Raw genomic sequence first — 24,221 nt, forward strand, 5'->3', positions numbered from 1 at the left:
CCCAACAACCCAAAGATGTGCAGGGTAGTGGATTGGCCAAGCTAAATTGCCCTTTAATTGGAAAAAATGAATTGGGGACTCTAAAGTTATGGGGGTGAAAAGCACTGATGCCTCATAGTGCCGAGGACCCAGGTCACGTTTCGTGTGGAATTTGCACATTCTCCCCATGTTTGTGTGAGTCTCACCCCCACAACCCAAAGATGTATAGGGTAGGTGGATTGGCCACGCTAAATTGCCCCTTAATTGGATTTTTAAAAAATAAATAAGAAAAAGCATTCCTCTCAGACCAAAGTTGGCCAAACATATACACGGCCAACTCTCTTCATATTAATGTGACATTGCTAATAAAGATTCCGCACATCTTGAGCCACTACCCTAAGGGTTCTTACAATGACAACTAGCACCAAAGAGTTTAATAATGACAACTCGCACTAAATTACAATGTGAATTCAGATAAGTAAAACCACAATAAGATCAAGGAATGCAAGGCCCTCAAGTCTTATTATCATACTGGATTCATTAGTTTGACCAACATAACACAATCCTAGTTTTTGGAGAATAAATTCAGAAAAACATTTCTTAGAAGTTGAATAGGGTAACCTTATTAAAATAGTCATGTCTTCTCACCGAATATGGGATGATGATTAAGGATGGTCTATTATTGAGCAAATGACTGACTTCCACACCATCTTTCAATTACACACATCAAAATATTCATTTTGGAGCATCACGGTGACACAGTGGTTAGCACAACTGCCTCACGGCGCTGATGACCCGGATTCGATCCCGGCCACGGGTCACTGCCTGTGTCGAGTTTGCACATTCTCTGTGTCTGCATGGGTTTCACCCCCAAAACCCAAAGATGTGCAGGCTTGGTGGATTGGCCGCACTAAATTGCGCCTTAATTGGAAAAGAATAATTGGGTACTCTAAAGTACCATTTTAAACAAAAAATTCATTTTAAATATTTCCACTTGACTTCCGGTGGCGGCCATTGTCTGATCGGTCGCACACGAGGTGGCTCCTCCTTGGAGGTTTTCGTCCTTTCTGCCCATTTCATAGATGATTTTTTTTGTGGATAAGGTGTGAGGAGGGTGGAGTGGTGATTGTTTCTCCCCCAGATTGAAATGACGGCAGGGTTTCAAACCTGGTTAAAGTCAGTGAAAGCCCTGGCTCAGGATTTGGAGGATACTCGTGGTGCAAAAGATAGCGGGGAGGTGGGGGAAGGATCGTCGTTGGCCGGCACACTGCCTGTGAAGCAATTGATGAGCTTTATGAAAGAGGGATTTCAGTAGCGATGAAAGGAGATGCAGGGAGACAGGTCGAGAGCGATTGAGGAGGCAGTAGCATCACTTTGCGGGACACTGGATCGGGTGGAGAAGCTGTTAGAAGCGCAAGGGTGATGTCGGACCAGAGTGACCGGATCTTGTCGGTGGAGGTGGCAATCCTGGGTGAGGCCTGTAAAGTGCTGCATGCGAGGGTGGATGACCAGGAGAATCGGTCTAGGCGGTAGAATCTGTGTATCGTGTGCCTGCCGGAAGGGGTGAAGGGAACGAATTCCATGGGCTACGTCGCAAAGATGTTTGAGAAGTTGGCGGAGGAGAGGATCTTCGACAAGGCCCCGGAGGTCGATCCTGCCCACCAATCCTTGAGGCAGAGGATGTGGGCTGTGTATCGCCTTGGATGGTGATTGTCCGTATGAATAAATTCCAGGACAAAGAAAAGATTCTGAGGTGGGCCAGGATGAGTCGGGGAAAGGAATTAGGTCTGGATCTATCAGGACATTGTTCCCGACCTGGCCAAGAGGCAGGTTCAATAGCGGGCAGATTCAATAAGGCCAAGGGAGCGCTCCTCTGGAGCAAGGTTAGGTTTGGGGTGCTGTACCTGGCCAAACTTTGGATACTTTCAAGGGCTGGGAACGTTATTTCTTGATGCCGGAGGAGGTGAATGACCTTATTAAGGAGCATGGGTTGGGGAGGACTAAGGAGGAGACTTTTGTACCTTCTGTAATGTTTATGGCTTGTTACGTTTGTGTTTATGCTGATTATTGATCGTAATTGATATTTTGGTGTATGTGGTTTTTTTTCCAGTTATTATTAGGAATGTTTTATGTACATGGGATTTGGGCGATGTGGTTGGTTGTTTGGTTTGCATAAGGGGGACTTGGGGAAGGGATGTTATGGTGCAAGCAGAGTGGGGGGTGGGTAGGTCGGAGAGTTAGTTGGAGCCTTTTGTTTGGGTTTCAGATGGGAGTCGCCAAGCTAGCAGAATATGCCAGTGAACAGAAGCAGTGTGGGGGGGCGGGGGGCAGGGACTGTGGGGAGTGCCCTGAGTGGAGGTGGGGAGGTGACGGGGGGGGGGGGGGGGGGGGAGATTGGGGGAGGAAGAGAGTAAGAGAGTAATGCACGTGGCTTGTCGGTTGAGTTAGATGAGGATAGAGGAGGCAAACATTTTGGATGGGCCCAGGTTAGCGAGGGGACGGACATTTGGGTGAGACAATGATGGCGGACCTTCGTAAAGGGGGAGGGTAGAAACCCCCAGTGAGGATTGTAACATGGGCTGTACATGGGTTAAATGGTCCAATTAAACGGTCCTGGATGTTTGCGCACCTAAAGAGTCTGAGGGCAGATGTGATTTTCCTGCAGGAAACACATCTACGGATGAAAGATCAGATGTGGATAAGGAAGGGTTGGGTGGAGCAAACGTTCCACTTGGGGCTTGATTCAAAGTCGAGGGGGGTTGCGATCCATAGAAATAGAGTCGAGAGGCAGAGGTTGTTGGACGTTATTGTGGAGGTGGATCGCTGATACCCGATGGCTCAGACTCGGGAATTGCTGGCGGAAAGGGAGAAATTGCAGGGCCGGTTTGATCAGTTGACAATGGAGAAGGCAGTGGGCCAGCTACACTGGTTAAGTGAGTACAGTATGAGTATGGGAAGAAGGCTAGTCGCCTGCTAGCCCATCAATTGAGGCAGGAGCAAGGGAAATTGTTCAGGTGAGGGCAGCAGGGGGGGAAGTTGGTGACGGAGCCAGAGGAAATAAATTAGAGGGCTTTTATCGAGAACTCTATAGGTCCAAAACTATGGGGGAGGAGGCAGACATGGGACGGTGAGGGATTTAAAGGGGGAAAAATGAACAAACTATATGTACCATGTTTATTTTGAGATATGTGTTTGACTGTGTTTAGAATAAAATATATTTTAAAAAATAAATAAATATTTCCACTTAATTTGAATTATTAGATTTGGTTAGGGGAGAGTTTTGGTAACGTGAGATCAGTCCTGAACCTAACAGGGATCAAGGTAATATTACTGTGATGTATGATGGACGTTCAAGTTCTCTCTTAAAGTCTACTATTTGTATCAAGTAAACGTTTGTGATTCTCTCATAGAAATAAGAATTAGTTTTCTTTTCAGGCTATTATTGCAATTTACACACTTTGTATAACCACCAAGTTGCATGCTTTTCATAATAACATAGAAATTAGGAGTAAGAAGAGGCCATTTGGCCCATCGAATCAGCTCCGCCATTTATTATGATTACGGCTGATCAGCCAACTCAATAGCCTGATTCTGCTTTCCCCCATATCCTTGTATTCCCTTCACCCTAATTGCTCTACCTAACTGTTTCTTGAAAACATGCAATGTTTTAGCCTCAACTGCTTCCTGTGGTAACAAATTCCAAAGGCTGGGTGAAGAAATTTTTCCTCATCTCTGTGCTAAATGGTTCATATCTTCAGACTGTGAAACCTGGTTCTGGACACCCCCACCAACGGGAACATCCTTCCTGCATCTACCCTGTCTAGTCCTGTTAAAATTTAATAATAATAATCTCTATTTATTTTTTAAAAATAATTTAGAGTACCCAATTATTCCCTGATGCAAACAAAAATATCCCAAACTTGTTGCATAAGTGCGAACACTTGCTGTACAACAATCTAATCTAGTCAATAAACCCCGGCTCAAAACCAGCAAATTACTGAGTGTGCTGGAATCTGAAACAAAAACAGAAAATACTGGACAATCTCCGCATGTCTGACAGCCTCTGTGGAGCGAGAAGGGAGCTAATGTTTCGAGTCTGGATGACTCTGTCAAAGTTAGAGAGAACTGGATATAGGGTCAGATTTATACTTGGGAGGCGGGGTGGTGAGAGCGGTGGAGCTGAATCGGCGGCCAGCGATAGGTGGAGATAGACAAACATGTCGAGGGCAGAAGATAAAAGGAATGAAAATGGAGGAGATTAAGGCTATGGAAGGATGCTGATAGTGGCGCATAAAGAGATTAAAATGTGTTAATGGCAGAGCAAAGGTGAGCAGTGTATAAAGGGCAGCTAGGAACAGTTGGCCCAAGTGAAGTAGGGAAAGGGGTATAATGGTGAGGGGGAAACATTAATGGAAGAAATGAAAACAAATTGATAGAAATAAAAATGGGGTAAAGGTGGAGAGAGTTCACAGTCTGAATTTGTTGAACTCAATGTTACGTCAGGAAGGCTGTAACATGCCTAATCGGAAGATGAGGTGTTGGTCCTCCAGTTTGCGCTGGGCTTCACTGGAACATTACAGCAGGCCAAGGATGGACATGTGAACGTGAGAGCAGGATGGTGAATTGAAATGGCAAGCGACAGGAAGCGACTGGTTCCTGCTTGCGGACAGACTGGAGGTGTTCTGCAAAGCAGTCACCCAGTCTGTTTTGTCTCTCCGATGTAGAGTAGAGTGGACTACTCTGGGAGCAGCGAATGCAATAGATCAAATTGAAGGAAGTGCACGTGAAGCGCTGCCTTTCTTGAAAAGAGTGTTTAGGGCCTGAGATGATGAGCAGAGAGGAGGTAGAGGGGCAGGTGTTACACCTTCTGCGATTGCATGGGAAGGTGCAGTGAGTAGAGGGTGAGATGTTGGGGGTGATGGAGGAGTGGACCAGGGTATCCCAGGGGGAACTGCCCCTGTGAAATGCTGACAGGGGGAGTGAGGGGAAGATGTGTTTGGTGGTGGAATCATGCTGGAGTTGGCGGAACTGGCGGAGGATGATTCTTTGAATCCAGAGGCTGCTGGGGTGAAATGTGAGGACAAGGTGCCCTTACCCTGGTTCTGGGAGGGAGGAGAGGGAATTTGAGAAGAGGTGTGGGAGATGGGTTGGACACAGCCGAGAACCCTGTTGACCACAGTGGGTGGGAAGCCATGGTTGAAGTAAAATGAAGACATGTCAGCAGCACTGTTTTGGAAAGTGGCATCATCTGAACAGAAGCTAAGGAACTGAGAGAATGGGATGGAGTCCTTACAGGCTGGGGTGTGAAGGGCTGTGCCCGAGGTAGCTGTGGGAGCCGTTAGGTTTGTAATGGATATTAGTGGACAGACTATCTCAGAAATTGAAATAGAAAGATCAAGGAAGAGAAGGGAAGTGCCTGAGATGACCACGTGAAGGTGATAGAGGGGTGGAAATTGGAAGCGAAGTTAATAAATTTTTCCCGGTCCAAACGGAACATAAAACGGTATCAAAACAGTCGGCGATGTACTGATAAAAGAGTTGTGGGATGGAGCCGGAGTAGGACTGGAACAAGGAATGTTCCACGTACCCCATGAAGACACAGGCTAAACTGGGACCCATGCGAGTACCCATAGCCACACCTTGGGTTTGGAGGAAATGAGACATGTTAAAGGAGAAATTGTTCAGTGAGAGGCCAAGATCAGCCAGACGGAGGAGAGTGTTGGAAGATGGGGGATTGTTCAGGTCTCTGTTAGAGGAAGAAGTCGAGAGCCCTCAGACCATCCTGGGGGGGAATAGAGGTCTCGAGGGATTGGACATCCATGGTAAAGAGGAGGCACTTAGGGCCGGGGAACTGGAAATGGTTGATATGGTGTGGGGCATTGGAGAAATCACGGATGTAGGTTGGAAGAGACTGGACAAGAGGAGAGAGTATGGAGTCAAGATAGGAAGAAATGAAATCGGTGGGGCAGGAACAGGCTGACAAAAAGGTACCTCATAAAAGTATGACCACTCAACCCGACAAAACGCCTTCTCCGCGTCCATGAATATTAGCACCCCCATCAGGGGCATCATCACCGCATTTAACAACCTCCTAATATTAGACGATAACTGTCGCCCCTTCGACTTCCGTTGGTGGCCATGGAGTGACACATTTGATTGGCTCATTCAGTCCCATCATATTCCATTATGAGACCAGTCTAGTTCCCCCCACCCTGATCAGCCATGTCAAAATCCTAATGGACTCCTCCAAGTCCCTACCTCGCCCACCTCTCGGCCAACCCAGGATGGCCACTGCCAACCCCCCTCCATTCAATTAGTCCGTAAAGAAACCTTTAACACCCTCCAGGCGCTCGCCACGGCAGTGCTCCCATCCCTCCCGACGAAACATACATCCTGCCCAGTGGTGTTAACTACATTGAGGACATGGAACCAGATGAAGCAACATTTCGGCTTGACCAAGATGTCCCCCATAGTCTCCATCTGCGGAAACCATAAATTCCCACCAGCCATTCTCGACACCACCTTCAATAAATGGAACGGGGGGGGGACACTAACAGTTAGGGACTTGTACATGGGAGACAGACTAGCGACACTGAGCGAGCTGACGGAGGACCTGGAACTACCGACAGGACAGGAACCTAGACACCTCCAGGTAAAGCACTTTCTCCGCAAAGAGACTAGAGAACCTGATAAACACGGACAGGAAGGAAGGGGGAAACTGCGGGAAAATATATGGACAGCTGCTGGACAGGGTGAGACTGCCACTGGACAAAGCCAGTTGAGAAATGGGGGACAGAAGTGGGCTGGGGACTCTGGAGCGAAGCACTGAGCAGGGCCAAATTCACCTCCTCCTGCACAAGGCTTAGCCTCATGCAGCTTAAAGTAGTGTGCAGAGTGCACCTAACCAGAACCCGAATGAACAGGTTCTTCCCGGAGGTGGAGGATAAATGTGAGCGGTGCCAGACGGGCCCGGCCAACCACACCCACATGTTCTGCGCTTGTCCCAGACTTGTGGGGTTCCAGATAGCCTTCTTCAAGGCAATGTCCAAGGTTGTGAGGGTGGAGCTGTGCCCGAGAATGGCAATCTTTGGGGCATCGAAACAGCCAGAACTACACATGGGGAAGAGGGCTTACGCCCTTGCTTTAGCTTCCCTAATCGCACGCCGGAGAATCCTGCTCGACTGGCGATCAGCAGCACCACCCACAGCTGCAGACTGGCTGGCAGACCTGGCCGAAGTTCTCCATCTGGAGAAGATCAAGTACACCATCCGAGGATCGGAAGAAGGCTTCCTCAAAGCATTGCTGTTGAGGAATTTGTTGGCTTGCTCCAAGACCTGTTCGAGGCCAACAGCGACTAGGGAAAAAATTGAGAGACGGGAGAGAGCAGACAGAGATACACACTTCTGAAATCCAAAAATGTTCAGGTTCAGTGGATTGGCCATGCTAAATTGCCCTCAGTGTCCAAAAAAAAGGTTCAGAGGGGTTTTTGGGCTACGGGGATAGGGTGGAAGTGAGGGCTTAAGTCAGTCGGTGCAGACTCGATGGGCCGAATGGCCTCCTTCTGCACTGTATATTCTGTGTTAAGAGGTACAAAGGGAAAGTGGGGAGGAAGAGAGGGGGAATCTCAGGGGAACCACAGGAGGAAGCGTGGGGGAGGGGGGGGGAGTAGCCCTCCTCCCCGAACCCACAAGGCTGCAACAGAAACCACAAAAGGAAAGAGGAAAACAAGGGTCAGGGGGGGGGGTCAGGGAGAGGAAACATCAAGAACGGTTGTATGTGCATAAGAACTGCATAAACTGAACATTGGACGCAAAGCTTTATTATGTGAAATTGAAAATGCCAATAAAAGATTGTTTTAAAAACAAAACCTTTTACGTCAGCAGCACATCCCTCCTGCCTTCCCCACCCCCTAAACCTTTCCCCGTCCTACGCAAAGAAAATCCTACCGCCCAGGCTCACTATCCCAACCCAAACAAAAATGAACGAGAACAGAAAAATACAACCTCACCCCCACCAATAGCCAGTGTTTTTGCTAGCAGGCTGACCCCTCACCCCCCATCTGTGGCTGAAAATAAATTGTATTTACAAAAAGACCCATATAATCCCCCCCCCCCCCGACTTTAAACCTTACTTCAAACTCGCACCACCAAACCCCTTCACCCCCACATCAACCCTCACATCACCACCCTCACCACACCTCAACAAATGTTTCACACCCCCAATGCCCACGCCCCACACGCAGGGTGGCAGATCTTACAAAACCCTAAAACTATACAAAGTCAATGAAAAGTAGCAAGAGACACAAACAAGCCCTCAGCCCGCTGACTACTATTGCACAGCTCAACTGCACAGGTGAACCCACCCAAAATCCTCAATTGTCCTCCAGTCCATGGTCCTTTATAAAGTTGTTCGCCTCCTCCGACGTATCAAAATAATGTTCCCGTCCCCCGTGCGTGACCCACAAGCGAGCCGGGTACATCATGCCAAATCGCACCTTGCTCCTGAAAAGAGCAGGCACTTAAACCCGGCCCTTCTCCTGGCCAGCTCCACTCCCAGGTTTTGACAGAAACGGGCAATATGGCTTTCCCAGCTACATTCACTGGCCTCCTTTGCCCACCTCAGGATCTTTTCCTTGTCCCTCAGTTCTCCCTCAGTGTACTCGAACAGGCGCCGGAGTGTGGCGACTGGGAGATTTTCACAATAACTTCATTGCAGTGTTCATGTAAGCCTACTTGTGACACTGGTAAAGATTATTATTATTATTTTAGTAAACTTAGAGTACCCAATTCATTTTTTCCAATTAAGGGGCAATTTAGCATGGCCAATCCACCTACCCTGCACATTTTTGGGTTGTGGGGATGAAACCCACGCAAACACGGGGTGAATGTGCAAACTCCACACGGACAATGACCCAGAGCTGGGATCGAACCTGGGACCTCGGCGCCGTGAGACTACAGGGCTAACCCACTGCGGATAACTATTATAAATTGCCTGTGGTGGTTCCCCAGCTCTCAGCTTCTTCCTCAAAGACTGATGAGCCCGGTCCACTTCAGGAGGGCAGTCAAAGACCCCTCCTCCACCGACTGCTCGAACAGTAATCCTCAATGCCTTCGGGCAGCCGCACGATCCTCAGATTCCGCCTACTTGAGATGTTCATCAAGTCTTTGATCTTGTCCTTCAGATGATGACTGTCCAACTTCATCAACATTTCTGCCTCCAAAGAGACAATCCGATCCTCGTGGTCAGCAACCGTCTCCTTGACCCATGTGGATCACCACGTTCTGGGTCATCAGCCGCTGTTCGGGGCAGCACGGTAGCATGGTGGTTAGCATAAATGCTTCACAGCTCCAGGGTCCCAGGTTCGGTTCCCGGCTGGGTCACTGTCTGTGCGGAGTCTGCACGTCCTCCCCGTGTGTGCGTGGGTTTCCTCCGGGTGCTCCGGTTTCCTCCCACAGTCCAAAGATGTGCGGGTTAGGTGGATTGGCCATGCTAAATTGTCCGTAGTGTCCTAAAAAGTAAGGTTAAGGGGGGGGTTGTTGGGTTACGGGTATAGGGTGGATACGTGGGTTTGAATAGGGTGATCATGGCTCGGCACAACATCGAGGGCCGAAGGGCCTGTTCTGTGCTGTATCGTTCTATGTTCTATGTTCCACCCTCTCCAAGGCAGCCCGAATTGGTTCTGCCACTCTTGCCAAGTCCTCCATGACCGCCAGCTTTTGTTTCTTAGGTTGGGCCAAATGGAACTCGACCAATTTCTCCGTCGACACTTTGCGGGCAACCATGCCACAGGTCTTTCCTTCATCTTTTCCCCTCCTCCAGGTCCAAAGAATGCCCCTTGCTCACTCCTTGTCTGGTAACTCTTCAGCATCACCCATCTGAGATGAAAACCGGTTTCCTCAATATCATCAGTTTTCCATCTGCACCACCCCCGTAAAAAGGGGCAAAAAATGTCAAAGACCCAGTCTGGAGGCAGGAGCCACCCTATGCGACCATTCACTCCATGGCCGCCACTGGAAGTCGATGCCGGAATGCAGCGACTAGGGGCTTTTTACAGTAACTTCATTGAAGCCTACTTGTGTCAATAAGCGAACTATTACTATAATTATTATTATTAATTTCAGTAACCTGCACTAAACATCCCACAAATCCAACTCCTGTTCCCTTTGGAGGGGGAATAATTTCTGAGGAGTTCCTTACAATATCCAGGAAATTAAAATCTAACTAAAAACAATTACATTCAGAAAGAAGATAACAGTATTTGAAAAATAAATTTAGAATACCTAATTATTTTTATTTTTCCAATTAAGGGTCAATTTAGCGTGGCCAATCCACTTACCCTGCACATCTTTGAGTTGCAGGGGTGAAACCCACGCAGACACGGGGAGAATGTGCAAACTCCACACGGACAGTGACCCAGAGCCGGGATCAAGCCCGGGTCCTCGGTGCCGTGAGGCAGCAGTGCTAACCACGGTGGAGATGGTGATGGAGATCCTTGTAGAGACACAAATCTAGGAAAACATTAACACACACATCACTAAGTATGGACTGATAAGGGCAGCACGGTGGCGCAGTGGTAGCACTGGCTTTTAATAACGCCGGCTGCAAGCGGCCTTTATAATGGCCACGAACATATAAAAAAAATTTGGCCACATGCGCAGTGCTGCCGCTATTTTTTTTAATGGTTGCAGCTTTTTATTTTACAAGTTCGGGGGGCTATATTAATTTGTTTTATTCATTTTTTTTTTACAAGTTTGGGGGGGGTTATTCATTTATTTTATTCATTTAATTATTATTTTTTTCATTTATTTTATTAATTTTTTTTTTTACAAGTTATGGGGGTTTATTTGATGAAATTTTACAGGAAAAAAATGCACAACTTTGGACAGATGGAGACTCCATACTTCACACGGGAAGGCTTCACTTTCATCCAACAGGTTCCATTGGAGGAGCGTGTTCGAGGGCCAAAGGGACCCAAACCACATTTCCTCCATTTTTGTCAGCAGCAAACAAGGTAAGAGAAAATGGTGGGTCGCTCAGGTCGGCCGGGTTGGGTCCTGAAGGTTGGCCAGTTGGTAAAAATGGGTCCCCGGAAAAAAAGTTTGCAGGACACTGGAATAGAGGGATATGGCACGAGGAAGTACTGAGGGTTTTGGCCAAGGATGGTATCATGGCCTGTACAGGCTTGGAGGGCCGAAGGGCCTGTCCCTGTGTTTTTGTCTTTATTCATTCAATGGGGGAGGGGGTGGAGAATGTACTGTCTCCTGAGTGACCAAACGAGCGTCCCGCGCAGGCGCAATACTGGGCAGTGACTGGAACATGGGCAGTGACTGGAACATGCGCAGTGCCGGTTCTGACGGGAGCATGCGCAGTCCGGATGTCCCTGGAGCTCTCGGAAGGCGCTGAAAGGTGTCGACCGCAGGCGAGCAAACGGAGTCGGTGAGTGGGGAGGAATGTCGGCGGCGGACTTGGAAGCAAGGCTTCTTAAACACCTAGTGGTGGGGCTGAAACAGGGAATGCGAGGTTCCCGCTCCCGGGGATGCACTAAGTGAGGGAGTGGTGTCTGCGGCCCTCTCCTTGGAGTCCGACCCGAGTTAACGGCCGCCATCTTGAGAGGGTCAATGTGCAGCAGAGCGCATGCGCGGTGACCCCTCTCCCCTCAGCAGGCAGAAGGAATGAGTGATGGATTCTGGAAACTCCTTTACACGGAGGGGGGAAGGGAGGGGAGGATTAGAAAGGGGAAGAACAGCAAACTGGAACCAAGAGGAATGTTTGTCTCCTCTCAAACTCCATTATATAGATGCTTAACACTTCCTACAGATTGGGGCCATGATGTGGAGATGCCGGCGTTGGACAGGGCTGGGCTCAGTAAGAAGTCTTACAACACCAGGTTAAAGTCCAACAGGTTTGTTTGGAATCACTAGCTTTCGGAGTGCAGCTCTTCAACATTCACCTGATGAATGAGCTGCGCTCCGAAAGCTCGTGATTCACAACAAACCTGTTGGACTTCAACCTGCTGTTGTGAGACCTCTTGCTGTACAGATTGGAGGGCAGCTAATGTAATCCGACCATTTTAAAAAGGGCGGTCGAAAGAAAACAGGGAATTATGGGCAGGTCCACCCGAGGGCATAGTGGGGGAAATTCTGAGTCAATAATAGAAGATTTGATAGCAGAGCACTTGGAAAACAGTGGCACGATCGGACAGAGTCAGCATGGATTTGGAAAAGGGAAAACATGCTTGACAAATCTTAAGAATTCTTAGAACATGTAACTAGTAGAGTGTTTTAAAAATAAATTTAGAGTATTCAATTATTTTTTTTTCCAATTAAGGGGCAACTTTAGTGTAGCCAATCCACCTAGCCTGCACATCTTTGGGTTGTGGGGATGAAACCCACGCAGACACTGGGAGAACGTGCAAACTCCACACGGACAGTGACCCAGGGCCGGGATTCGAACCCGGGTCCTCCGCGCTGTAGTCCCAGTGCTAACCACTGTGCCCATGTGCCACCCTGGAACTAGGAGAGTTGATGAGAGGAGCCAGTGCATGTGGCTTATTTGGACTTTTAGAAGGCTTTCAACAATGTCCCACATAAGATATTAGCGTGTAAACTAATGTTCATGTGATTGGGGGGAGTGTATTGAGATTGATAGAAAACTGGTTAGTAGATAGGAAACAAAGAGTGGAAATAAACGGGTATTTTTCCAAATGGCAGGCAGTGACAAGTGGGGTACCGCAGGGATCAGTACTAAGACTCCGGCAGTTCACAGTGATTTTGATGAGGGAACTAAATGTAATATCTCTAAATTTGCAAATGACACAAAGGTGGGTGGGCCGTTGAGCTCTGAGGAGGATGCAGACATGCTTCAGTGCGATTTTGGATCAGGTGAGTGAGTGAGAAAATGCATGGCAGATGCTTTATAACATGAACACATATGAGGTTATATACTTGGGAGCAAAAACTGGAAAGCAGATTATTATCTGTATAGCTATAGATTGAGAGTGGGGAATGTGCAACTTGACCTGGGTGTCCTTGTGCACAAATTGCTGAAGGTAAGCATGCAGATGCAGCAGACGATGAAGAAGGTAACCGATATGTTGGCCTTCATAGTGAGAGGATTTGAGTACAGGAGGCGGGATGTCTTGCTGCAGTTATACAAGGTCTTGGTGAGACCCCATCTGGAATATTGTGTGCAGTTATACAGGATCTCCTTATCTGAAGAAGGATGATCTTGCTGTGGGGAGAGTGTAGCGAATGTTTACCAGACTGATTCCTGGGATGGTCGGAGCGGTGTATGAGGATGTTGAGTCGGTTAGGATTCTAATCACTGGAGCTTGGACAAATATGGGGGAGGGGAATCTCACAGAAACCCATAGTCTCGTTAGAATTTTAGACAGGGTAGATGCAGGAAGGGCATTTCTTACGGTGGGGGAGTCCAGAACCAGGAGTCGCAGTCTGAGGTTACGGGGTAGATCATTTAGGGCTACGTTGAGGAGAAATTTCTTCACCCAGAGAGTAGTGAGCCTACCACAAAGTAGTTCAGGCCAAAATGAGGCATGCAGGGCACTATGTCAGCAGACCCAAGCTTTTGTGATGTACATTTACACACAGCACAGCTTCAGCTGGCCACATGCTTGAGTGAACTTTGTCTGTTTGTGCTTTCCATGTGTTCCTGGTGAACATGTCCTTTCACAGCCTCACACACCACCAGGCTAATGGGACAATACAAAATCTCAAAAAACGCAAAACCATCTCCAGCTTATCAGCTACCGTCATCTCAATACACCAAAAGAAAAATAACATGTAGATGTTATAGGCCAAGGGTTTTAGTGGCAAAGTAGAGCGAGAGAGGCAGCTTTCAAAAATCAAACTCCCATTATAGCTCATAATAATCGTGTTAACCGTTGATTCTCCACATCAGGCGGTCTTAGTGATCTGCAGTTAAAAGCTGCAGGGATTGCAGTGGTTCAAACTTCCCAAGGGCAATTAGGGATGGGCAATAAATGCTGCCCCCAGCCAGCGAAATCCACATCCCATAAATGAATAAAAGAAAGCTCAGCTTGGGCTGAAATATGACAGGATTGTGAACAGTCTGGTTCAGCATTAAAGTTGTAAGAGAGATGAATGGTATTGATGTTTAGTGAGTGGGGACTGAAGACAATGCCTTTGGTCTTCCCAATATTGAAATGGAGGAATTTTCTGTTCATCCAGCAGACAAGTCAGGACGGAGTGTGATGGAGAGGAACTTTTTTTTTCATTTTTATAAATTTAAGAATACCCAATTTTTCCAATTAAGAGGCAATTTAACGTGGCCAATCCACCTACCCTGCACATTGTTGGATTTTGGGGGCAAAACCTGCGCAGACACGACTGGAGGGGATCTTGGAGGTGATGCTGTTCACATACACCTGCTACCCTTCTGTCAAAGTTCCAAAGTTGAAATATTCAATCTGCCCCGACCATTTGACAGGCTCCCTTCCCTGAAGGACATCAGTGAGCCATGACAATCTTTTATGACAATCCAGTAGTTTCCATGATCACTTTTTCCCAGTGCCGACCCCACAAATGACCAGATTCATTCAGCTCAATATCACAACCTGCCTTCGTGTTTTTGTGGGTTCTCTCACTTTTTTCTGTTTCAGATCAGTTTCACAGAATATTAGAAGGGAAGGTTTTGCAGTCGGGAAACTGAAACCAAATATTCACATCAGGATCTGAGAATCGCCCAATTTATTGCAATCTGAATATCATCAGATTTTGAAAATGAAAGGAAAAAGCACCGTTCACAGTGGAGCGAAACAGCACACGTGTGTGGACGAGGATTCAGACAGTCATCTGACCTGTCAAAGCACAAGTGCAGTCACACTGGGAAGAAACTGCGATGATGTGGAGACTCTGGGAAGGGACTCAGTTACCCATCCCAACTAGGAATTGATCAGCGCAGTCAAAAAGGGGAGAGGCCATTCACTTGCTCTGTGTGTAAAAAGGGATTTACGGATTCATCCACCCTACGGAGACACCAGCGGATTCACACTGGAAAGAGGTAGTTCACCTGCACTGTGTGTAAAAAGGGATTTACGGATTCATCCACCCTACGGAGACACCAGCGGATTCACACTGGAAAGAGGTAGTTCACCTGCACTGTGTGTAAAAAGGGATTTGCAGCTACATCCATGCTGCAAAAACACCAGCGGATTCACACTGGGGAGAGGCAATTCAAATGTTCTGAGTGTGGGGAAGGTTCACTCAGTTATGTACCCTGTTGACACCAGCGGATTCATACTGGAGAGAGACCGTTCACCTGTACTGTGTGTAAAAAGGGATTTGCGGATTCATCCATGCTGCGGAGACACCAGCGGGTTCACACTGGGGAGAGGCCATTCACCTGCTCTGTGTAAAAAGGGATTTGCGACTACATCAACGCTGCAAAAACACCAGCGGATTCACACCGGGGAGAAGCCATTCACCTGCTCTATGTAAAAGGGATTTGCGGATCCATCCGCGCTGCAGAGACACCAGCGGGTTCACACTGGGGAGAGGCCGTTCAAATGTTCCGAGTGTGGTAAGGCATTCAGTTATTCATCTGCCCTATTGACACACCAGCGGCGGCTTAACACCTTGGAGAGACCGTTCACCTGCACGGTGTGTAGAAAAGCTTTTGCGGATTCAACCAGCCGACGGAAACACGAACGAGTGTGCGCATAGTATTTACCACAAAATAAATGAAGTAACGGCACAGAATGAGGTTAATTATGTGCCGAAGACACTAATGGGAGTAGTCTATGGGCGCCCTGACAGGTGCTATACTGTTGGACGGAGAATAAATCAAAAGATAAATGAGGGCATGTAAAAAAAATAGATGAAGACCAGACTCTTGTGACAGTCTAGAGCTGGTGACAGGTTCCTCTCCCTGAAGAACATTAATCAACCAGTTGGGTTTTTATGACAATCCAGCATGGTCACTCTTTCCTCATTCTGGCGCCACAAATGATCAGATTCATTCAGCTCAATTTCACAACCTGCCTTTGTCTTTTTGTTGGTTCTCTCTCACTCCCTATTTTCTGTTTTAAATCAATTTCACAGGGTATTAGAAGGGGAGGGTTTCAGGGCAGCACGATGGGGCAGTGGTTGGCACAGCTACCTCACGGTGCCGAGGTCCCAGGTTCGATCCCGGCTCTGGGTCACTGTCCGGGTGGAATTTGAACATTCTCCCCGTCTTTGCGTCGGTTTCGCCCCCACAACCCAAAGATGTGCAGGGTAGGTGGATTGGCCATGCTAAATTGCCCTTTAATTGGAAAAAATGAATTGGGTACTCTAAATTTATATTTAAAACAAAGAAGGAGGATTTGCAGTCGGGAAACTCAAACCAAATATAGTCGCCCAATTTATTGTAACCTGAATATCATCAGAATTTGAACATGGAAGAAAAAAGCACCATTCACAGTTGGGACAAACCGCACACGTGTTCTGTGTGTGGACGAGGCTTCAGCCGATCATCTGACCTGTCGAGGCTCAAGCGCAATCACCCACGAAAAATCATGGAACTGTGAGGACTGTGGGAAGGGATTCAGTTACCCATCTGAACTGTAAACACATCGACGCAGTCACACGGGGAGAGGCTGTTCACCTGCTCTTGTGTGCGGGAATGGATTCGCTAAGTCAAATAACCTGTTGAAACATCTACGATTTCACACTGGGGAGAGACCGTTCACCTGCTCTGTCTGCGGGAAACAATTCACTCAGTCATCACAACTCCTCCAAAACCAGCGGGTTCACACTGACGAGAGGCCTTTTAAATGCCCAGAGTGTGGGAAGTGCTATAAAAGTTCCTGGGAACTGAAATCCCACCAACGTGTACACACTGAAGAGAGACATTTTAAATGCCTGGCCTGTGGGAAGTGCTTTAAAAGTACCAGTGAACTGATGCTTCATCAACGTGCTCACACTGACGAGAGACCGTTCAGGTGCTCTCACTGTGGGGCTGGCTTCAGGCAATCGTCTCAACTTTCTGCACACCAGCGCATTCACACTCAGGGAAAGAACATCCACCTGCTCCCAGTGTGGAAAAGAATTCACTCAGTCATCCACACTGCTAAGACACCAGGGAGTTCACACTGGGGAGAGACCATTCATCTGCTCGGAGTGTAGGAAGAGATTCACTCAGACATCCCACATACTGAAACACCAGCAAGTTCACAAGAAACTACAGTGATTCGACTTTGTTGTTAGTCACATCCAGGGAGCAATAATGTTAACTGGGGTCTTTTCTGCTGATGTTATGGAGGTACACCCCAGGTATAGGTGTTAACCGTCTCGATAAAAGTGAAATAAATTAATATTGTGTTAAACAGTGTGTGTTGAATCTTTTTAATATCTCAAACACAGGTTTGTTCCATTTGAAGGGCTCCCGCTCTCACCTGTCTCCTCCATCCTCCCCTCCAACAAGTGTGAGGAGCTCATGGAGCTTCTCTGTCACTAAGATTGAGACAATCTGATCAAACTGTCTCCAAATTTCCCTCTTGCCTGGCCTTAACAGATGTATTTCTCCAGTTTCTCTATCTCCTTCCCTCTCGGAGCACATCTTGTTTATAATCTTTATTATTGGCACAAGTAGGTTTACATTAACACCGCAATGAAATCACTGTGAATAGTGATTTCCACACTCCGGCACCTGTTCGGAAACACAGAGAGAGAATTCAGAATGTCCAATTCACCTAACAGCACATCTTTCGGGACTTGTGCGAGGCACCCAGTGGAAACCCACGCAGACACTGGGAGAACGTGCAGACTCCACAGACAGTGACCCAAGCGGGAATTAAACAGGGATCCTGGCGCTGTGAAGCAACAGTGCTAACCACTGTACTACTGTGGCAACCATTCATGAGACACATTTGAGACTCTATTCCCACTAAACCGCTTGATTCCCCCTTTCATTCCTGTGTTATCTTTAGACTTGCTAATTCCACTGCACCAGGAGAACTTCCCTGTGAACTCTCCTGAGCTGAGAAGGGAGCTGATTGAGCTGTCGGGCCTGCAGGGTATCTTGAAGTCTGGGATCTTTCCTCTTCATTCAGACTCCCAGCTGAAGTTGTTTCCACAGTAAAATAGTAAACTTTGAATACCAATCCCAATTTAATCTTTGGAGCAAAATCTACGACTTGTGGAGGGTGCAACAAGAGATGGTGCAGTGCTGGACTTAATTCTGGGGAATGAAGCCAGACAGGTAGTTGATGTGATGGTTGGGGAGCATTTTAGTGATAGCGATCACAACATGGTGCAATTTAAGTTTGTTATGGACAAGGAAAGAGTCAAATTGCAGAAAATGGTCTTGGATTGGGTGGGAGCAGACTTTAGTAAAATAAGGCAAGATCTGGCCACGGTAGATTGGAACAAGTTACTGGTGGGGAGATCTACAGAAGAGCAGTGGGGGGGGGGGGGGGTGTTCAAAGAGGAAACGGGGAGAGTACAGGCTCAACATGTTCCCTCTAAGCTAATAGGAAGGAGTAACAAGCCCAGAGAACCATGGATAACCAGAGATATTCAGGATACAATGAGAAGGAAAATAGAGGCTTTTAATAAGTACAAGGTGAGCAAATCAACAGAGGCATTAATGGAGTACAGAAAGTGCAGGATGGAGCTTAAGAAAGCAATTAGGAGAGAAAAGATGGGAGATGAGAAATCTCTAGCTGGTAAAAGGAGTGAAAATCCCAAGATATTCTGTAAGTATATGAAATGAAAATTGTGTATTGTCACAAATAGGCTTCAAATGAAATTACTGTGAAAAGCCCCTAGTTGCAACATTCCGGCACCTGTTCGGGGAGGCTGGAACGGGAATTGAACCGTGCTGCTGGCCTGCCTTGGTCTGCTTTAAAAGCCAGCTATTTAGCCCTGTGCTAAACCAGCCCCTATATCAATGGGAGAGAATAACTAGGGAAAAAGTAAAGCCCATTAGGGACCAAGGGGGGAATCTGTGGGTGGGGCCAGAGGACATTGGTAGGGTGTTAAATGAATATTTCACATCTGTCTTCACCCAAGAGAATGAGGAGGTAGTTATGGAACTCTGGGAGATGGACTGTGAAGTTACTGAGCAAGTTGCCATAGGAAGGGACAAGGTGGAGAAATCTCCAGGTCCAGACGAATTGTGTCCCAGGTTGCTGTGGGAGACGAAGGAGGAGAGCGCAGGATCCCTGATCCAAATTTTAATTCTTTGCTCATGGGTAAAAGTGCCAGTGGACTGGAGAACCATGAATGTGGTCCCACTATTTTAGAAAGGCTGTTGGGACAAGCCAGGGAACAACAGGCCAGTGAGTCTCACGTCAGTGTTGGCGAAACTAATGGAGAAAGATGTGAAGGAGAGATTCTACCTCCACTTGGAGAGGCAAGCTTTGATCTGGAAAAGTCAGCATGGCTTTGTCAGAGGGAGGTCATGCCTAACAAATTTGATTTGATTCAATTTTTTGACCATGTGACTAAGTGTAGATGAGGGTGGTGCAGCTGATGTTGTTTACATGGATTTCAACAAAGCATTTGACAAGGTCCCACATGGGAGACTTACAAAGAAGCAAATGCACTTAGGATACAGAGAAACTGGAATCAAAGCTGGCTGAGCTGCAGGAAACAGAGTGATGTCAGATGGCTTCTTTAGAACTGGAAGCCAGCGTCCAGTGGCGTACCACAGGAATCTGTGCTGGGTCTCCTATTATTCGTCATTCATTCAAATGACTTTGATGACTATGTGGGCGGTAGGATCAGTAAGTTTGTGGATGACACAAAGATTGGCCGAGTGGTTAATAGTGAGGCTGAGAGTCTTTGGTTGCAGGAAGATATAGACCGTATGGCCAAATGGGCAGAAGAGTGGCAGATGAAATTTAACCCTGAAAAGTGTGAGGTGTTACACTTTGGAAGGAGCAATTCAACAAGGAGATATTCAATGAGTGGCACCACACTGGGAAGTCCTCAGGAACAAAGGGACCGTGGCGTGTTTGTCCATAGATCTCTGAAGGCGGGAGACTAGGTTAATAGGTGGTGAAAAAGGCATAGGCTACACTTGCCTTTATCAATCGAGGCATAGATTACAAAAGCAAGGAGTTATATGGAACTTTGGTGAGGCCACACCTGGAGTACTGTGTGCAATTCTGCTCGCCACATTATAGAGAGGATGTGAATGCACTGGACGGGGTGCAGAGGTGTTTCACCAGGATGTTGCCTGGGATGGAACATTGCAGTTATGAAGTGAGGTTGGATAGGCTTGGGTTGTTTTCGCTGGAGCAGAGAAGACTGAGGGGTGACCTTTTAAAAAATAAATTTAGAGTACCCAATTCATTTTTTTCAATTTAGCGTAGCCAATCCACCTACCCTGGGTTGTGGGGGCGAAACCCACGCAGACACGGGGCGAATGTGCAAACTCCACAGGGACAGTGACCCAGAGCCGGGATCGAACCTGAGACCTCGGTGCTGTGAGGCAGCAGTGCTGCCCTGACTGAGAGGTGACCTGATCAAGGTGTGCAAGATTATGAGGGGCGTGGATAGGGAACAGCTGTTCTCCTTAGTTGAAGAGTTGGTTACGAGTGGACACAAGTTCAAGGTGAGGGGTGGGAACTTCAGGGGGATTTAAGAAAAAAACCTTTTTACCCAGAGGGTAGTAACAGTCTGGAATGCAATGCCTGGGAGGGTAGTAGAGGCAGGTTGCCTCGCACCTTATCAAAAGTATCTGGATGAGCACTTAGCATGTCTTAACATTCGAGGCTATGGGATTAGGATTGGCAGAACAGGTGTCTTTCATGCGGCGGTGCAGATCCAATGGGCCGAAGGGTCTTTTCTGCACTGTCTTTTTCAGTGATTCTTAAATCAGCTGTAAAACAGGAAGAAAGTTCGTGTGTTCATTTCGAACCTTTCACACCCTCAGAACATCCCAAAGTGGTTCATGGTCAGTGATCGATTTTGGAAGGAAGAATGAGGAGAGGAAGTATCAACTGAATGGTGCAGTTTTAAACAGATTGATCTGAGACTGGATATATACATATCTCAGAGTGCTGGATCAGGACAAGCTGATCCAATTGTTTTAAAAAATCTAATGAGATCCTTTGTTTACTCGTAAAGTCACCTTAATCCCAGATGACCACAGGCTGCTTCCCCCTTTAGCAGAGAGAGCTGACTGGTGGTGATTTAACCTGAGGATCACCACACCTCAGGCGAGGGGCAAGGTAGAGAAGGCGGGGCCTTCATGAATAACCTCAGCCGCTATAGGAATTGAACCCATACTGTTGACCTCACTCACGAACCAGCTGTCCAGCTAACTGAGCTAAACCAGCCTCTGTTTATACTGGATACATGGAGCACAAAAACAAGGCACAGAATCACTGAAGTGCAGAAGGAGGCCATTTGGTACACCTGTACCCTTTGGAATGGTACCCTACCTAGGGTCAGGCCCCCAACCTATCCCCTTAACCCAGTAACCCCACCTAACCTTTTGGACACTAAGGGGCAATTGATCATGGCCAATCCACCTAACCTGCACAAATCGCAGATGAATCCTAAACTGAAATATGTTCAATTCTGAATGCCAAACTTTAGGAAAGATGCCAAGGAGTTGGCAAGGGTCCAGGAAGGAATTAGTGGAATAATCTCAGGGATGAGAAGTTTCAGTTTTGTGGAGAGACTGCAGAAAATGGGATTAAATAGAGATCTGATAGAGGTGGTTACGTCTTTTGAAGAGTTCTCATCTCCATTGGAAGAAATTATTCCCATTGGCCTAATGATTAGCAATGGCACGTAGCACAGTGGCTAGCACTTTTGCTTCACAGCTCCAGGGTCCCAGGTTCGATTTTTGGCTTGGGTCACTGTCTATGTGGAGTCTGCACGTTCTCCCCATGTCTGCGTGAGTTTCCTCCGGGTGCTCTGGTTTCCTCCCAGAAGTCCCGAAAGACGTGCTGTTAGGTGAATTGGACGTTCTGAATTCTCCCTCTGTGACCCGGACAGGTGTCGGAATATGGCGACTAGGGGATTTTCACAGTAACTTCATTGCAGTGTTAATGTATGCCGAATTGTGACGATCAAGATTATTATTATTATTACCTGAAAAACAGCTTGAAAGTAATTGGCAAAAGAATCGAGGGTGAAGATGATAGATTGTTTTACTCATCGTGACCTCTGCCACCCAGAAGGACAAGGGAAGCAGATTTATGGTAACAGCGAGTTCTCCTTCAAGTCACACACCATGCTGACAGGAAACAATAATGCCACAGTGACCTCTGAACTAACAGCTCACAATGCCTGGGGAGTTATTGACAGCAACTCTGGACCAATAAGAAGTGTGTGGGTTGAGGCCCAATTGGTCCTCCAAACAATCAGAATGAATAAGGGGCGGGGCTTGTTATATTACAGGGGTGGAATATATATGCGACTCATTTGTATTGCCGAGTTATACTTAACTTGATGATAAACAGTCAAAGTCTTCCAGTTGATGGCATTATTTATTGAGTAACAATAATATACTTGTGAGTTCTTTACTTTAATACTTTGACTAGTACTGGAATTAACTAAGATTGAATTAAATTAACAATGAATATAATACATTACACTCTGAGCTGGCCACAATTCTATCCTCTAGCCCCAACACACACAAAGAGAAGAGTGCGAAAACTGCTTGAGCTTGCTTATATAGTCCCTATTAGTGTTGCCATCTAGTGATCATCTGACTGTACTGACTGCACATTAACTAATCATGTATTTACATACACAGAGATCACTACAGGGCTGAGCCCCGATCTCCCTTATTAGCTGAAACTTTGTACCATTTTGAAAACTGATTTGTTTCAAACTCCAGGGGAAAATTGGACCTTTCTGTTTGTGGCTTTAAACAGATGAAACCCCATGGCTCTGGAACTAACATAGATAGAAAATATAAGCAAGATGCTATAACCCGACAGGAGTCCCAGGGTTCTGAACCCTCAGAGTCCCTGTGGCCTCACCTGAGTACGATTTATCCAGATGAGGGGGAGAGGCGTTACGCCCTCTTTTCCTCGGACGGCTGGGACATAAATGCCCCCGCCCGGATGTGGGCTGGGCGCGGTAGACCCTTCGGGGAGTAGGAGATGTAAATAGTAATAGTAAGGAGAATAAATCAAAACTTTTCTACAGTCATCGCTTCCGAGTGGATGCTTGCCTGAGGCTTTACACGGGAAGAGGCCATTCGCCCCATCGAGCCTGCTCTGCCATTCATTATGATTATGGCTGATCATCAAGTTCAATACTGTTATCCCGCCTTCCCCCCCATATCCCTTGATCCCTTTAGCCCCAAGAGCTACATCTAATGCCTTTTTGAAATTACAAAATGTTTTGGCCTCAACTATTTTCTGTGGTAGTGAATTCCACAGATTCACCATCTCTGGGTGAAGAAAGTTCTCCTCACATCAGTCCTAAAATGTTAACCCCTCATCCACAATCGAGAACATTCTGAATTTATTCCATCTAATCCTGTTCTTCTAAACTCCAATGAATATAATCTTTTTTTTAAATTTAGAGTACCCAATTTATTTTTTCCAATTAAGGGGAAATTTAGTGTGGCCAATCCACCTACTCTGCACATCTTTGGCTTGTGGGGTGAAACCCACGCAAACACGGGGAGAATGTGCAAACTCCACACGGACAGTGACCCAGAGCCTGGATCGAACCTGGGACCTCGGCGCCATGAGGCAGCAATGCTAATCCACTGCGCCACCATGTTGCAGCAGTTAATATAATCTTAACCGGCTTAGTCTCTCCTCACATGACAGTCCTACCATCCCAGGAATCAGTTCGGTAAACCTTCGCTGCACTCCCTCCATAGCAACAACATCCTTCCTCAGATAAGGACACCAATACTCCAGGTGTGGCCTCACCAATGCCCTATACATTTGCAGTAAAACATCCCTATTCCTGTACTCAAATCCTCTCGCTATGAAGACAACATACCATTTGCCTTCTTTACTGCCTGCTGTACCTGTACACTTACTTTCAGCAACTGATGCATGAGGACACCCAAGGTCTCACTGAATATCCACATCTCTCAATTTACACCCATTCAAATAATAATCTGCCTTCCTATTTTTGCCAGCAAAATGGATAACCTCACATTTATGCACGTTATACTATATCTGCCATGCATATGCCCACTCAACCTGTCCAAAAAACGCTAAAGCATCTCCGCGTCCTCCTCACAGCTCACCCTCGCACCCAACTTTGCATCATCTACAAATTTGGAGATAA

The 24,221-nt window shown here is 47.0% G+C and overlaps 1 protein-coding gene across 3 annotated transcripts in view; it reads left to right on the forward strand.

Moving 5' to 3' along the window:
* The first annotated feature begins 11,275 nt into the window (after positions 1-11,275).
* LOC119951726 (zinc finger protein 239-like) overlaps positions 11,276-24,221 on the forward strand; it is a 46,888-nt gene continuing 33,942 nt past the window's right edge. Inside the window, exons 1-2 of one of the 3 annotated variants that reach the window (XR_005457669.1) lie at positions 11,276-11,415; positions 14,618-14,669. The gene's annotated coding sequence lies outside the window, so the exon portion shown is untranslated. Of the gene's footprint in view, positions 11,416-12,364; positions 12,861-14,617; positions 16,085-24,221 lie in introns of those variants that run through there. The other 2 variants (XR_005457670.1, XM_038775022.1) reach the window with 2 other exon arrangements.

Source organism: Scyliorhinus canicula, chromosome 17 (genome assembly GCF_902713615.1).
Source record: "Scyliorhinus canicula chromosome 17, sScyCan1.1, whole genome shotgun sequence".
Taxonomy (NCBI): Eukaryota; Metazoa; Chordata; class Chondrichthyes; order Carcharhiniformes; family Scyliorhinidae; genus Scyliorhinus; species Scyliorhinus canicula.